Consider the following 18,071-nt stretch of genomic DNA (forward strand, 5'->3'; position numbering starts at 1 on the left):
AAAGCAACAATGAACTTTTGGGACTTCGTCAAAATCAAAAGCTTCTGCACAGCAAAGGAAATAGTCAACAAAACAAAGAGGCAACCCACGGAATGGGAGAAGATATTCACAAATGACACTACAGACAAAGGACTGATATCCACGATCTATAATGAACTCCTCAAACTCAACACCCAAAAAACAGATAATTGCATCAAAAAATGGTCAGAAGATATGCACAGACACTTGTGCAAAGAAGACATACAAATGGCTAACAGACACATGAAAAAATGTTCATCATCATTAGCCATCAGGGAAATTCAAATCAAAACCACATTTAGATACAACCTTACACCAATTAGAATGGCCAAAATTAACAAGACAGTAAACCACAAGTGTTGAAAGAGGATGTGGAGAAAGGGGAACCCTCTTACACTGTTGGTGGGAATGCAAGTTGGTGTAGCCACTTAGGAAAACAGTGTGGAGATTCCTTAAAATTTTAAAAGTAGAGCTACCTTATGACCCTGCAATTGCACTACTGGGTATTTACCCCCCAAAAATAGATGTAGTGAGAAGAAATGTCATCTGTATCCCAATGTTCATAGCAGCAATGGCTACAGTTGTCAAACTGTGGAAAGAGCCAAGATGCCCTTCAACGGACGAATGGATAGAAAAGATATGGTCCATATATACAATGGAGTATTAGTCCATCTGGTCCAATGCGTCATTCAAAGTTCTTGTTTCTTTACTGATTTTCTGCTTGGATGATCTATTACTGAGAGTGACATGTTAAGATCCCCTACTATTAATGTATTCATATTGATATGACTATTTTGATTAACAGTTGGCTTATGTAGTTGGTTGCTCCCATATTGGGGGCATAAATATTTACAACTGTTAGGTCTTCTTGGTGGATAGAGCCTTTAAAAATGATTTAGTGTCCTTCTTTATCTCTGACTACAGTCAGAGATAATCTGATATGAGAATCCCTACCCCAGCTTGCTTCTGAGGCCCGTTGGCATGAAAGATGCTTCTCCATCCCTTCACTTTCAGTGTGGATGTATCTTAGGTTTCAAATGGGTCTCTTGTAGACAGCATATGAACAGGTCCCATCATTTTATCCAGTCTACAACCCTGTGCCATTTTATGGGAGCATTTAGGCCATTCACATTGAGTGATTCTTGAAAGATATGTTTTTTATTGACATTATGTTGCCTGTGAATTCCTTGTTTATACAGATTGTCTCTGTAAATTGATGTTCTATGTCACTCTTGGGTTCTTTCTTCTTTTATAAAACCTCCCCTTAATATTTCTTGTAGTGCCGACTTAGTGGTCACATAGTCTTTTAAACCTTGTTGGTCTTGGGAGCTCTTTATCTCTCCATCCATTTGGAATGTCAGCCTTGCTGGATAAAGTATTCTTGGCTGCATGTTTTTCTCATTTAGTGCCCTGATTATGTCCTGCCAGCCCTTCCTGGTTTGCCAGGTTTCTGTGGACAGGTCTGACATTATTCTGATGGATCTTCCTCTGTATGTAAGGAATCTCTTCCCCCCAACTGCCTTTAGAAGCTCTTGTCTAAAATTATGATTTGTGAGTCTCACAATTAAATACCTTGAGGTCTTTCTAGATTCGCTGATCTTGGTGGGTATTCTTTCTGCCTGTAGGACATGAACACTGGTGTCATTCCCCGGACTGGAAAACTTTTCATCCAGAATTTGATCAATTGTATCTTCTAGTCTTCTATCTTTTTCCACCCCCTCAGGGATCTCAGTAATTCTGACGTTGAAACATTTCATGGCATCATTTATTTCCCTAATTCTGTTTTCATGGCTTCTAAGCTGTTTGTTCCTTCTCCTTGTCCTTTTTCTCTATCATTTTGTCCTCTAGATCACTAATTTTATCTTTTGCCTTGATTACCCTAGCTGTTAGTGTATTTAGATTAGATTAGATCTCATTGATAGCATTTTTTAACTTCTGTTGGCTAGGCTCTCACTTCTGCCCTTAGAGATTCTATGTTGTCACTAATGGTTTTCTCCAATGTAGCCATTGCCTAGATAATTACCCTGAATTCACTTTCCGACATACTGTTTATTTCCATACCCAATAACTCTGATGGAGAGGGCACAGTCTCTGAATTTTTCCTCTGTTGGGTGTTCCTCCTCCTACTCATTTTGGTGAGAGGTGGTTGAGGGAATGTGTAGCTGAATATATCAGCCACTGATTCAGGCAAGATGAACCCTGGAACATTTTGGAGCAATCAGAAGTCACCACCAAAAAGAAAGAAAAAAGAAAAAGAAAGAGAGAGAGAGAAAACCTAGCCAGAATGAGCCCAGAAGTAAGATTTATAAGGTATACAAACAAAAACGGACAAACAAAAAGACTGACAAAAGTAAATGACAAGAAAAATAAAACAGAACCCAGCCAAAATGAACCCCAAAGATAAGATTTATATAATACCAGAACAAAAACAAATACTCAGAAACACTAACAGAAGAAGATGTGGTTATAAATCCTCGATATGGGCAAAGAAGGTTATTTTGGTTCTCCCTGGCGTATCTTGAATATCTTTGTTAAAGGACTCAACTTTCCAGAGATAAAGGGAGATTAAACCTGGTTTATATATGAGGTAGTATTGATTAGGGAAAGAGGATTACCTTCAATCTCCTATCTGTACATATATTTTTAAAAATAGAAAAGAAAGTTAAAAAACACACGTTAAAAAAAGGTTATTATGAAATATCTTGTATAAACATCTAGTTGTAGTGGTAAGTAGGTTAAAAAAATTAACAAGAACAAAGACAATGAGAATGAATTAAAAATAAAAAGTTGCATCTATAAAATATACAGGTTTTAGGACAATACCGTGAGTATAATATATTGTTTTCCCCTGATGTTGGGGTTTTTCAGTTTTATGGAGACCCTGTGGCAGTTGTCCTCTCATTCTTTTGGCTTGCCTTCTGGGAAAGAGGCCTGCTGCATTGTTTTTCAGTCAGTCTTGCTTGGGTTTTTTTGTCCTGCCCCCTATAAAGGGGCTGGGTTCTGTGGAAACTGGTTTTTCAGGCTTTTGTTCTCTAGAGGTTTTTGTTCTTTGCAGCTTTTTGAGGCTTTTCTGAGGTTTAGTGGAAAGCAAACTGCACCTTGACCTCTGTTTCAGTGAGAAGCCTCAGTCCGCTCCCCTCTGGGTGGTCCAGAACACACAGACTCCCCATCTGCAAACTCTGCTGAACAGTGCAGCCTCCCACAGGTGGTATGCGTACCCAGCCACTCGCTCAGTGGTTGCCTGACTTGCCCGCTTGTCTCTGCACCCCTGTGCCACTAAAACCATAAGCAATATTGGTCCAGTGAGCCTACTTCCATTGGCTGCCTTTGGCAGGACTGCTATCTGTGGTCCAGGCCCACAAGGTTACGCTCAGTTCCCATGGTTGCACAGGCTGCAGAAGGCTGCCACTAAGGGATCCTGACTAGAGGTTGTGCAGGGTTCTCCCAGGTGTTGTCAGGGAGCCTCCAGACCCTCCACATGTGGCAGGAGGCCAGGGTCCTAAAGAGCATCAGCTGGCACCCACACCATGCTCTCTTATGCACAGGTGGGAGTATGCTCACAGCCTGCGGTCATGCAGGGTGTGCAAAGTGCAGGAGGCTGTAGACTTAGAGAGCACCGGCTAGCACCCACACCAGAAGCTCTCCCGTGTGGGCGGGTGTGTGCCCAGCTGAGCAGTGGTGCCAGCAGCGGCTGGAGGCTCAGGGACACTGTGGCATGGGTGGTTGCTGGCGGTGGCCATCCTGGGTCTGTGGGCTTAGACCCATGCCCATGACCACCCAATTCCACCAGTTACCCCTTAAGCTCTTTTGCTCTTTCTGAGTGCCTTTAACCAGACTCAAAGCTAATGCTGGTCCCCAACCACAGGGCACTTTGTTATTGAGGTATTACTATCCAATGGGTCACTTCTGGTGGCTCCTTCCCCCTTCTGTTTATTCTCTGATATCCATTCTAGCATTCCCCCTCTGCTTTAGCTTTCCACTGATGTTTTCTGGCCCCATAGAGATCCAGGAGTGTATAATCTTACATTTCAGTCTGATTTCATTGGTGTTCAGAGTGTTCTGGTAGATATTTAACAATAGGGTCTCCCACTTCTCTGCCATTTTGCCCCCTATGCTCCAGTTATAAATTTTAATTCAGTTTTTTGTTGTTGTTTTTTTTTGTTTTGTTTTGGGGGGGGCACCTTGTACTACCCAATATTATTTTGACATAGTCTGCTGAGAGAGAAGGAGTCAATCTGGCTTCTTTTAGTAGTTACATTTTTAAAACATGAGGAAGTGTTTAGAATAAGAAATTAACATAGGAAATAAAATTTGTAGACTGGTTCTGAATTTTATTTTACTTTTTTAGAGATTTTATTTATTTATTTGACACAGAGAGAGATAGCAAGAGAGGGAACACAGCAGGGGGAATGGGAGAGGGAGAAGCAAATTTCCCACTGAGCAGGGAGCCCCATAGAGGGCTCAGTCCAGGACCTGGGATCATGACCTGAGCTGAAGGCAGATGTTTAATGACTGAGCCACCTAGAGACCCCTGGTTCTGAATTTTAAACTATTTCTTCATCTCTATGAATATAATATATGAATTATATTAATATTTACAATGTAGTCTCAGTTGATGTCATCCAGTAATACTTCCCAAATTGGATATGAATTTTTACTTAGAGGGAGTTATTCAGAGTATGTAGATGTGCTCTGAATATAGCTGAAATAAAGTCTTTTTAAAGTAAATGTGTCAAGGTGGTACCAACATGTTTTTTAGAAAGCAGGTAAAAATTGATTAGCTTTCCCTTTTTAATGGATTTGTCATGTAACCAAACTATTGGTTTGAGCTTATATGTGGCAGTTACCTTCCTATCAGTGTAAGAATAATATGCCAATATTTGAATTTAATCACTGGGTTGTTTTTGTTTGTTTGTTTGTTTGTTTCCCTGATTTCCTATCCAATACTAAAGTACAGAGAAATAAAAATATTTTTTTCTGATTTCTTATCCAACACTTTTTAAATTTTTTTTCTTATTTCTTATCCAATACTAATTTTTTTTCTTGATTACCTATCCAATACTTTTTTCTGACTTCCTTTTTTTTTCTGATTTCCTGTTCAATGCTAAAGCCCAGACAAATAAAAATACATAAATAAATGTTTTTCTTTAGTTTAAAATTTGGTCAAGTATACACAAAACATGCTATATTATATGTAGTAGGAGAAAAGAAAAATCAGTTAAACTATCAAAAGGAAAGCAGCCTCCAAGCTAAGGTATGTTTGGATTCTTCCTCCATATTAGTAATAGCAAGCTGTCCTTCATGTCAAGGATTCATCAGACAAATGATAACATGCCTGATATTTGATGAATTTGACATTTAGAAAGGGAAAAAAATAGAGGTCTTAGGGTCTTGCTCTAGTTTCTAGGATTGAAATAACATGCACAAACATATCCATCCCCCGACTAACCATAGCTTGTTATTAACTAGATAGTGTATAGATGAAACATTGGTTACATTGTGAGGAGCCAGATGAAATGTATGATAGAAAAGCCAAGAACAATAAACCATGTTAATATATATCTCTTTTCAATCTTCATCTCATGTTTTAACATTACAAGAGAAAAGAACATTGTTTTCTAAAGTAAACTTAATCATTAGTGATATGTCCCATGTAAAAGATTAATCTACATATATAGAAGATTATGTATATAATCTTGTCATAACATCCCAATATGCTAATGTGAGTCTCTCATCCTACTGCAGGTAATAAAAAATTCACCCTCCATCTTATCATTTTACAAGAGGAACTAAAATTTAAAAAAATAAAATATCTACTTAGAAGTCAGATAGAGAAATGTGTGGTCTATTGAGAGAGCTAGGATAAGTGATGAGCTTTAAAATAATTAGGAAGGGTAACCCAAACTCAGAGGGAAGGCCTGGGGAGTAAGGGACAATTAGGAGCCAAAATGAAGGTGAAGATGCTGAGCCAGAACCTAGAAAACTATGTCTGCAAAACCAAGCTGGATTTACAAAGAGTTCCAGGAAACTATGATCCTAACTTACATCTTTTTGAGGTCCCACAAGAATACTTAAGAGGTTTAAATACTATCAAACTGGAATGGATATTTGCAAAATCATTCCTTGCTTCTCTGGATGGTCACCAAGATTGAGTCAATTGCTTGGCAAAGTATCCAAAGATCCTGGCTACTGTCCTTTCTGGGACATGTGATGGGGAGGTTAGAATTTGGAACTTGACTAAATGAAAATATGTCTGTACAATACAAGCACATGGAGGTTTTGTGCGAGGAATATGTACTTGCTTTTGTGGGACTTCTTTTTTTACTATTGGTGATGATAAAATTGTAAAGAAGTGGAAAATGGATGGACAGGTTACAGAGAAAAGAAGGAGCCACTGCATACAATATTGAGAAAGACAGTGTATATGGGAATTGGTCATCACTGGAAAGAAGCTGTTTTTGCCACATGTGGACAGCAAGTAGCCATTTGGGATGAACAAAGAACAAGTCCTATATGTTCAATGACCTGGATATTCAACAGTATATAAGTAGTGTCAAATTTAACCTGATTGAGACATTTCTCTTGGGAAGTTGTGTTTCTAACAAGAACATAGTACTATATGATATGAGGCAAGCTACTACCCTGCAAAAGGTCATCTTAGATATGAGAACAAATGCAATTTGTTGGAACCCTATTGAAGCTTTCATTTTTACTGCAGCAAATGAAGATTACAACTTGTATACTTCTGATATGCATTCACTGGACACTCTGTAATGGTACATATGATCATATATCTGCAGTGCTTAATGTGGATTACTCTCCCATTGGGAAAGAGTTTGTGTCTGCTAGTTTTGATAAATCTATTTGTATCTTTCCTGTGGACAAAAGTCAAAGCAGGGAAGTCTATCACACAAACTGAATGCAACATGTAGCTAGATAAATTGGACTTCTGACAGCAAATATATTATGTGTGGATCTGAAGAAATGAACATTCATCTATTGAAAGCTAATGCTTTTGAAAAATTGGGTGTGCTTATACCATGAGAAAAAGCAGCTAAAGATTATAACCAGAAGTTGAAGGGAGAAATTTCAACATTAACCTCATATAAAATGCATTGCTTATCACTGGCATCTACTAAAATCCATATACATCCAGATCCAGGAAGACCATGTGATGAAAGAAGCTTGCCAACTGAAGGAGGTGAAATGTCTCAAACATAGGAAGCCTGGATCTGTGCCAATTGCATCAGAGAAGAAGAAACACATAGTGACAGTTGTGAAATAATACTTGGTATTCCTACCAATCCTGATATATAATTATTTATTACATTTTTTTTTTAATTTTCGTATTTTTATTAACATAAAATGCAGTATTTGTTTCAGGGGTACAGGTCTGTGAATCATCAGTCTTATACAATTCACAGCACTCACCATAGCACATACCCTTCTCAATGTCCATAATTGAGCCACCCTATCCCTCATTGCCCAAACCCCAACAATCCTGTTTGTTTCCTGAGATTAAGAGTCTCTAATGGTTTGTCTCCCTCCCTGGTCCCATCATGTTTCATTTTTTTCCCTCCCTACCCACCATGAGATCCCACCCTGCCTCTCAAATTCCTCATATCAGATAGAGCATATGATAATTGTCTTTCTCTGATTGACTCATTTCACTTAGCATAATACCCTCTACTTCCAATTGCATCATTGCAAATGGCAAGATTCCAGGGTTTTTGATGGCTGCATAGTATTCCATTGTATATATACACATCTTCTTTATCCATTCATCTGATGATGGACATCTAGGTTCTTTCCATAGTTTGGCTATTGTGGACATTGCTGCTATAAACATTTGGGTGCACATGTTCCTTCGGATCACTACATTTGTATCTTTAGGATAAATACCCAATAGTGCAACTGCTGGATCATAGGGTAGCTCTATTTTCAACTCTTTGAGGATCCTCCATACTGTTTTCCAGAGTGTCTGTACCAGCTTGAATTCCAACCAACAGTGTAGGAGGGTTTCCCTTTCTCTGCATCCTCGCCAACATCCGTTGTTCCCTGACTTATTAATTTTAGCCATTCTGACTGGTGTGAGATGGTATCCCACTGGGGTTTTGATTGGTATTTTCCTGATGTCGAGTGATGTGGAGCACTTTTTCATGTGTCTGTTGCCCATCTGGATGTCTTCTTAGCAGAAATGTCTGTTTCTGGAATTCTTTACTGAATTCCTGTGAGAGTTCTAGCAATGTGATACAATACATTAATAAAAGAAAGAACCATATGATACTCTCAACAGATGCTAAATAAGCACTAGAGAAAAAAATATGTATTTGTTGCCTTAGGATGGAAAGTTCTGTATATATCTATGAAGTTCATCTGGTCTAGTATGTCATTCAAAGCCCTTGTTTTCTTCTTGATCTTCTACTTAGATGATCTGTCCATTGCTGTGAGTGGGATGTTAAAGTCCCCTACTATTATTGTCAATATGTTTCTTTGATTTTGTTATTAATTGGTTTATATAATTGGTTGCTCCCATGTTAGGGGCATAGATATTTAAAATTGTTAGATCTTCTTGTTGACAGACCGTTTAAGTATGACATAGTGTCCTTCCTCATCTCTTGTTATAGTCTTTGGCTTAAAATCTAATTTATCTGGGGGCTCCTGGGTGGCTTAGTGGGTTAAAGCCTCTGCCTTCAGCTCAGGTCATGATCCCAGAGTCCTGGGATTGAGCCCCGCATGGGGATCCTTGCTCAGCAGGGAACCTGCTTCCCCCACTCTCTCTGCATGCCTCTCTGCCTACCTGTGATCTCTGTCTGTCAAATAAATAAATAAAATCTTTTAAAAAAATCTAATTTATCTGGTATAAGGGTTGCCACCCAGGTTTCATCTGATGTCCATTTGCATGGTAAATTGTTTTCCACCCCCTCACTTTAAATCTGGAGGTGTCTTTGTGTCTAAAATGAATGTCTTGCAGATAGCATATTGATAGGTCCTTTTTTTTTTATTTTTAATCATTTGAAAACCTGTGTCTTTCATTTGGGGCATTTAGCCCATTTACATTCAGGATAACTATTGGAAGATATGAATTTAGTGTCATTGTATTGCCTGTAAGGTGACTGTTACTGTATATTGTCTCTGTTCCTTTCTGGTCTGTTACGTTTAGGCTCTTTCTTTACTTAGAGGACCCCTTTCAATATTTCCTGTAGGGATGGTTTGGTGTTTGCAAATTCTTTTAGATTTTATTTGTCCTGGAGCCTTTTTATCTCCCCTATTTTCAATGACAGCCTAGTTGAATGTAGTATTCTTGGATGCATATTTTTCTTGTTTAGTGCTCTGTACATATCATGACAGTCCTTTCTGGCATGCCAGATCTCTGTGGATATGTCTGCTGCCAATCTAATATTTCTACCATAGTATGTTAAAGACCTCTTGTCCCAAGCTGCTTTCAGGATTTTTCCTTCATCACTCAGATTTGTAAGTTTTATTATTGATGGGGAGTTGACCTATTTTTATTAGTTTTGAGGGGGTTCTCTGTGCATCCTGGATTTTGATGCTTGGTCTCTTCCCAAAATTAGGGGAATTATCTGCTATTATCTGCTCCAATATACCTCCTGCCCCTTTCTCCCTTTCTTCTTCTTCTGGGATCCCAATTATTCTAATATTGTTTCATCTTATGGTATCACTTGTCTCTCAAATTCTCCCTTCATGGCCCAGTAGTTGCTTATCTCTCTTTTTCTCAGCTTCTTTAATCTCCAGCCTTTGGTCTTCTAAATCACTAATTCTCTCTTCTGCTTCATTTATCCTAATAGTAAGCACCTCTATCTTTTATTGCACCTCATTAATAACTTTTTTTTTATTTCAACTTTGTTAGATATTAGTTCTTTTATTTCTCCAGAAAGGGATTTTATTTCTCCAGAAAGAGATTCTCTAGTATCTTCCATGCCTTTTTTGATCCCCACTAGCACCTTGATAATCATCATTCTGAAGTCTAGTTCTGACATGTAACTAATGTCCATATTGATTAGGTCCCTAACCGATAGTACTGCCACTTGTTCTTTTTTTGAGGTGAGTTTTTCTGCCTTGTCATTTTATCCAGATAAGAATAGATGAATGAGAGAACAAAATAAGTAAAAAGGTAGCAATGACCCCATAAAAATACACAATAACCAAATCAAAGAGACCTAAAACCAGGGGGAGAAGAAAAAAGGGGGGGGAAAGAAAAACATATATGTATAATAAAAGAGAGCCACACACTTGATTTGGGGTATATTTTGTTCTGTCAGAAGACACTGTCTTCAAAAATTTTAAAGAAAGAAAAACGTACATATATACAAAAATAAGGATAAACACAGTGAAGGGATGGAATATGACTGTAAAGATGAAATTTTAAAAAGGTTCTAAAAATTTATAAAAGTTGTTGAAAAAAGGGAAAAAAAGAAGAAATAATGTGATCAGGCTGGAGGCTAGAACAAAGCCATGTGCTAGATTTAGGGTATATTTTGATCTGCTAGAAGAAACTGTATCCCAAATCTTTAAAGAAAGAAAAACCTATATGTATACAAAAATAAGTTTAAATACAATGAAGAGATAGAATATCACTATAACAATGAAAATTTAAAAAGATTTTTTAAAAAAGGTATTGATAAGATAAAACAGTTAAAAAACATTAAAATAGGAAAGAGGAAATTTTTGGAAAATAGAATAAAAAAAGATTTAAAAAGATTTAACTTTGAAAGACTGAAGAATCATGGGGAAAAATCATGAATTCTATATGTGGTATTCCCATAGCTCTGAAGCTTTGCAGTTCTCATTGATTGGTGAACTTGGTCTTGGCAGAATGTTCTTGTTTATCTTCTAGGGGAAGGGCCTGTTGCAGTGAATTTCAAATGTCTTTGCCCGAGGGGGAATTGCACCACCCTTGCTAGGGGCCAGGCTAAGTAATCTGCTCAGTTTTGCTCTTAGGAGCTTTTGTTCCATGAATACTTTCATACTGCTTTGGAGACAGAGAATAAAGATGGTGGCTTCCCAATATCCAGCTGCTGTGTAGAAGCTGAGGGCTCAGGGCTGCACTCCTCAGTGCATCCTCAGAGAAAAGCCGTCAATCCCTCCAGGCTCCCTAGTCTCTGGCTGTACTCCATGCTCACCCAGCCTGTTACCAGCATTTCTATCTCTGATGCATGGCCTTGTTCGGAGTCTCCAAACCCAGCCAATTCCTGTAACATGCTCCCCAGCCACTCCTCCCAGAGGAGGAAGGTTAGTCTCCCTAGATCTGCCACTTGTGGGTTCCCTGCTAGAAAAAGAGTGGCATGACTGTGCCTTGGGTCATGGCTTAAGGTAACTATGAGCTGAGAGCCTATCTCTTCAGCTGGCTTGATAACTATTTATCTGAACTCCAGGTACCCTATGATATTTATGCCTCCTATTTCTCTGCAATCTTTCTAATCCCCTATTTGTTGTATTTTGATGTGTGGACTTTGCAAATAAAGTACTGGCTCTAGAATAATAGAAATAAACAAACAAACAAATAAATAAGAAATCAACAAAACAGAAAAATAATACAGTAGACAATTTACCTTTAGGTAGCAAATGGCATTCAAGGTCAGTGTTTGCAACATCAATTATTATTAAATAGGAAATATTTTAAATTATTGCTTAATGATTTCTGATCAGGACAATATCTGATAATAGTACATATTTCCATTTTTATTGAATAGTATATGTGTAAAAGCATGGTAGTACAGGGAACAAAAAGGAAATATATAATTTTCATAGAAGTGGCAAAGTCATGTTTAATTTATTACAATATAAAATGGAAATGAAGTAACTAGAGATAGATTCGCAGTAACAAAGAACTGAAGAGGATCACTTCAGAAATTGTCAGCTAGTGAATGATGTTTTGTGTCTAGAATTAAACAAATACTCTGTACAAGAAACAGTTCTGGGTGATGGGGAAACTGTGAACAATACAGATAGATCCCTGCTTTCTTGAATTTCATATTCTTATGGAGGGATGACAGATAATAATCAGGCAAACAAGAAAATACCATATAATCAGGACAGAGAAGTGTTTTACTAATCCAGTAGATGAGCAATGTAATATAGATACTGGACTGGATATCAGAAATATTTCTGAAATAAAAGTGATAGGATTTTGTACATAGATATATACAAATTCAAATAAATAGGGTCACAGAATGTGGTATGTTTATGTATATTTTATAGACATAAATAAAGAGACATAATTGAGTGCTTAAATTGCTATTTATATCCTCCTCCAAGCATTACAGACAGAGAAAACATGTGATACAGCTTGTGGAGTGGTTCTTTGCATGTACCTAAGGATTTAGATGCTCTCATACCTCATTGTTCCAAGCAATTTTTTTCCTTATTCCAATAGAAAAGCATATTCTTTGTGATCACAATAAAAAAGGGTGGAGAATTCTCTTTAGTACATGAAGTAAAAAGGAAAATACGAGATAGAGAATGCTAAAGAGTCACTTCATGATTAAATTCAGGCAATTAGCAATATCATTAATTATTTGCTGATATCCCAGCCATGCAGGAATACTTTAATTTTGAAAAACCAACTAAGAGGACTTATGATCACCTAAACAGTGGTCAGTGTAGCAACTTAACTTTTCTCTTTCTCTTTTTCACCATATATCTACCTCTGCTTCCTTCCTGTCTCTTTCACTCTTCCTCAATATGTTTTCTTCCTCTTTGTGTGTGTATGAGTATATGTATATCTCTCCCTTTATATCTCCTCTCTCCATTTTTATCTTTCTCTTCTTTATCACCTCTTCTCTGTATTCCTTAAGATCATTAACTTCATTATTTTGGTCATCCTATACTCATTTATTTCTTCACTCCCCATCCTGCTTCCTCCCAACTTCCATCTCTCATATACCTCTGTCTATGTCATCTGTGTATGTGTGTGTATAAATGCCCTTAGCTTTATTAATAAAGAAATGACATCTGACTCAATCATCGTGCAGTAACTAAATAAACCAATGTATATAGTTTCTAATATTTATACATGCAAATGTACAAACAGAAAATGTGCATGTATACACTTACTTAGCCATAGATATTCTGCTTGATACTAACTTTTGTGTGAATGTTTATTTTTCATGGTGGTTTTTACAGTACCATTTGCTAATGTATAATAATGGGAAAGTGATCTACATATCTGAAGTAGTCACCTTGTCATTCCTAGAATGTAAAGTCTCATTCTATTTCCATTCCCACAATCCACTCATGTGCTTATATGAAACAATTATGTGATTTTTCTTTTGTCTGAGTGTGCTATACCTGTCTTCATGACCCATTCTGATGTGTTGTGCCTTTTTTTTTTTTCCATGAAGAATTATGTTTTATGTTTGTTGAACCTCAGTTTGCCTGAGGAATTTCATCAAGGATGGTTATATAGGGAGAAAATTGCCTTAATTTCATCCCTAGGAACAAGCAAGGAATCAAAGGTCCTGATCTGGAAGAGGCCACTGAGAGGTTCTGGACAGGGAACAATTCCAAGCCACCCTCTTGGGGGTAGACACGGAGCTAAGGAAAGGGGTTTTCAGGAAACAAAGATAAATTTCAGAAGCAAATAAAATGTAAATTACCATCACTTCAGTAGGCATAAGAGAAAATACAGGAGTTTTTCCTGTTACCATAGTGAACCTGGCCTATCTATCTAGTAAAGCAAAGACTCTGGGGAGCAAGCCTAGAGAGGTGCTAGAAGTAGAATGTAAAATCTGAATGCTCATTAGCTGGTGTTCAGGATCCTCTGATCCCCTATTCATTCATAAGTGGGAAGGGATTAGAAAGGACAATGAGCTTGTTTAGATGGAAGTGATATTTGCAAGGGAGTAGACATATGATAAAAGTTTGCCTTATGACCCCAACAGTGATGACAAAGAATGTCTCACATCACATCACTGTGAGTTGCAGAAGGGTCAAAATCCTACTAATAAAACATGAAAGGCAACAGAGTTCAAGTGAAAATTTACTTCAGCTGAAACAGAACATGTAAATAAAAGTCGTCACCAGTCATCAGCTCAAATTCCAAGCAATTTCAACAAATATCTAGCATCAGTGAAGGTAATGAAAACACTTTTACTCATATAGCACAGACATGTAGTATTTAAAACCTTTATTTGAATTTTTTGAAATTTTTTATTTTTTTGAAATATTTGAAATCTTTATCTTGAAATTAAGAGAAAAATAAATTCCATCTGAGTGTACCTTTTAGCAATTACTACCAATAAAACTTTGTATTCTTACCTAAACTTTTAGACTTTAGGAAATAGTAGATAATTTGTTTAGAAATAACTGAATGCTAACTGAAATACAAAGTTTATGTAAAAATGTAATTAAAAAACCATTTCCATGATACACACATAAATGTTAATGAAAAATCTGGCTTGGTTTAACTGTTATTTAGGTTTTGTCAGAAATTCCTATGATTAGCTGTTAATCATAGAATTTTACCTAATTTTCTTTTAAAAACACACAGTATTTTTCATGGTGTATTCTTTGTCATTCATGCCAAAGAAAAAAAGAACAATTATGAATAGCATTAGGGACTGATTATAGTTTGTCCAACCACTACAGAACTTGGATATCTGCCAGTAACACAAAGTACTTTTATACCTATGGTTTTTACCATAGGATCCCCAATGCACATTATGACCCAAAGAAATAGTGTGATACTCCATCCAGTTATTCACCCCTGAGCCCTACTGGTGTACACATTTATGAGGATGCAAATTGCACATTGGCAGACAATGCTTGGAAAACACATTCAGACCAGTAGGCGTTTAGATACCTGAGTCCTGAAAGCAAAAATTACCTAGTAAATGCTGTTGAGAAAGCTACTGCCTACATTTTAAGTAGAATTGATTCACATAAATACAAAACAATCTCATTTCAAGTTATTGATATACAATTTAAGAAGTTTAAGTCCTAAATGGTTTAGGACAAAAATCCTCATTTTCGATTTTAGCAGCTTTAAGTGCATGGACCATGTCTTTTGCTGACTGTAATTCTCTGTGGTGTGGAGATTGGCAACCAGGGTATAAATTGATGAAACTAGATCTTCCTGTAGCTAAGACCTGATAAAAGTTTCAGGCTTTTGATTTTTGGATTTAACGGGAGAGGTTTCCTAATAAAGAATTGTAGCTCTGGTTAACTGTGAAAGTCTAAGATTGATAGTCATGAGGAAACAGTGTAAACTTTGTTGACATTTGGTTAATTAGATTTGAAGTTGGTGAATCAGCATTATTTGCATATCAGCAAATGTTCTCAATAGGTTAAATTATAGAATAAGAAATAGCTGTTATAATGTTGTTTTCCCCCTAATTTATTTCTCACCTATAAATGAAATATTATAGCTAAAATATGTATTAATGCAAAAGAATAATCTATAGTCAGTTTTATTTTAGTAAGAATACAAATATGAGAAAATTAATGGAAGAATCCTTACCTCTTTCTCAAACCTCAGATCCTAACACTTACTGTCTTCAGTCAAAAGAGATGATTATTTTTTAATTCTCAGAGGTGATAGAATCCACAGCACTAGAACTTTAACAACTTGCTGCTAACACAGACCCTATAATATTTTAAAAACTTTCCAAATTGTGGCAAAATATATGCAACATAAAATTTATCATCTTAGCCATTTTAAAGTGTGTAGTTCAGTAATATTGGTACATTTGCATTATTGTACAATTATCACCACCATCCATCTCCAAATTTCTTCTCATCTTAAAAAACTAAAACTCTACCCTTTAAACAGTAATGCCCCACTACCACCTTCCCCAGTCTCTAGCAACTGCAATTCTATTTTCTGACTCTGAATTTGTCTACTACAGGCATCTTACATAAGTAGAATCAGAGAATACTGATTTATTTCATTTAGCACAAGATCGTCAAGGTTAATCCAGGGTGTATGTAGCATGTGTCAGATTTTTCTGCCTTTCTAAGGCTGAATTGTATGTATATACTCCCTTTTTAAAATCCATCATCCACTGTAGAACTTAGGTTGCTTCCACCTTTTTGACTTTTATGATCAATGTTTCTATAAACATGGGTGCACAAAATATCAGTTCAAAACTCTGTTTTCAATTCTTTGGAGTATATGCCCAGAAGTAAAATTGCAAGGTCATAAGGTAATTCTATTTTTAATATTTTTGAGAGAACTGCGATACTATTTTCCATTGCAGCCACATAATTTTATATACCCACCAACAGTGTATAAGGATTCCAATTTCTATACATCCTCCTGTACCCTTTTTATTTTCCATTTACTAATAACCATTATAATAGGTGTGAGGTGGTATCTCATTGTGGTTTTGACCTTTGACATTAGGGAAACATCCCTAATGATGTTGAACATCTTATTTCAAATACTTATTGGTTTGTATACCTTTACAATCCTAAATATATACCCAACTATCCATTCACTTGTTGATATTGTTGTTTTATTTCAGTTGTTAATATTGTAATAACAATAACAATAAAAATATTTTGGAAGTTTACTATGTAATAGACATGGTTTGAGTGCATTACAAGTATTGGCCCACTTGATCTTTCCCAAAACCCTTTGAAGTAAATAACATTTTCCTCACTTTTCAAATGAAGAAACTGGAACACAGACAGATTAAATTATTTAAACCAGGTCACACAGCTCATAAATCTTGTAAATCTGGATTCCAGATTCTAAACCATTGAGGTGTCCCTCCCATTGGCTTTAGTTAATTCCTTTACTTGAGTTTAGAATCCCATCTTTTCACACATATGTAGGCTATTAATTCATAAATTATTTATTTTCTCTTTTTATTTAATATTTTATTGATACTTACATCACCTACTACTGGTACATTTAAGTAGAGGCAATTTTATCTCATTTTACCTTACGTTAACTTAGCTCACCTTACCTCACTTCATCTTATCAAAACTAAAAAGCCTCTCTGACCCTGTATTTAACTGCAACCCATTCAAGCTTCTCTTCATAATCAAATTCCTTTGATTACTGTTATTTTCTTTGCCTCCCGATTTCCCATCAACTCACTGCATTCTGGTTTCTACATATACTAGTCCTCTGACTCTGATTTCAATGAAATCTCTTTGCTCAATATAGTGGGCATTTTTCATCTTTCTTGAACTTTTAGCAGCTTCTGACCCTCTAACTGCTCCTTCCTGAAATTCTTTTTGGCTCAGATGAGAATGCACTCCTTTGGTTTCCTCCACTTCTCTGACAGACTTCCCAATTGCCATTTCATCTTTTTTTTTTTTCTTATCCCTTAAATGTAGTAGTTTTTTTCTTTTCTTTTTTCATTATGTTCAGTTAGCCACTGTATAATACATTGTTAATTTTTGATGTAGTGTTCAGTGATTCATTACTTGGTATAACTCCCAGTGCTCATTACAAGTGCTTTCCTCAATACCCATCACCCTGTTACCGCAAACCCCACTTCCCTCCCTGCCGAAACCTTCCGTTTGTTTCCTGCTGTCCATAGTCTCTCATTGTTCATCTCCCTCTCTCATTTCTTCCCCTTTAGAAAATGCTGAAGTTCAGGGTTTGCCCTTTCTAGTCAGTCTTGTGTCTTCTTATACCATTAATTATAATATATGTGCTGGTGATTCCCAAATTTGAAGCTCTATACCTAGTTTCTCTGTGACTCATATGAACCTCAGGTCCTGTATCTTACTGCTCACTGGTCTTCCTTTTGCTTGTCCTTTAACATTTATAATATTTTCTCCAAAATCATTAATCTCCTCTCTGTTTCCTATCTAATTAATGTGTTAAAATTACCTACACAGTTGCTCAAGCTTGAACTCAATCCTATTTTTTTCTCAACACCCAATTTTAATCAGTCATCAGTTTCTGCTAATTTTAGGTAATTCTCCTATCTGTTCATCTTCTGCAGAAAGAAGAAACATTGTGTAATGCTTTTGTTCTGTTCACATTGGCCCATTTACTGGATCCTGAATATGCCAAACTAGGTTCATTCCTGAGGTGTTAGCAGCAACAGTTTCTATTCAAAATATATTTC

At 36.5% G+C, this 18,071-nt stretch overlaps 1 pseudogene; it reads left to right on the forward strand.

Moving 5' to 3' along the window:
- The first annotated feature begins 5,966 nt into the window (after positions 1-5,966).
- LOC116866727 lies at positions 5,967-7,303 on the forward strand (annotated as a pseudogene).
- Positions 7,304-18,071: the final 10,768 nt, after the last annotated feature.

This window comes from Lontra canadensis, unplaced genomic scaffold (assembly GCF_010015895.1).
Source record: "Lontra canadensis isolate GAN:19392208 unplaced genomic scaffold, GSC_riverotter_1.0 scaffold10, whole genome shotgun sequence".
NCBI classification, from domain to species: Eukaryota; Metazoa; Chordata; class Mammalia; order Carnivora; family Mustelidae; genus Lontra; species Lontra canadensis.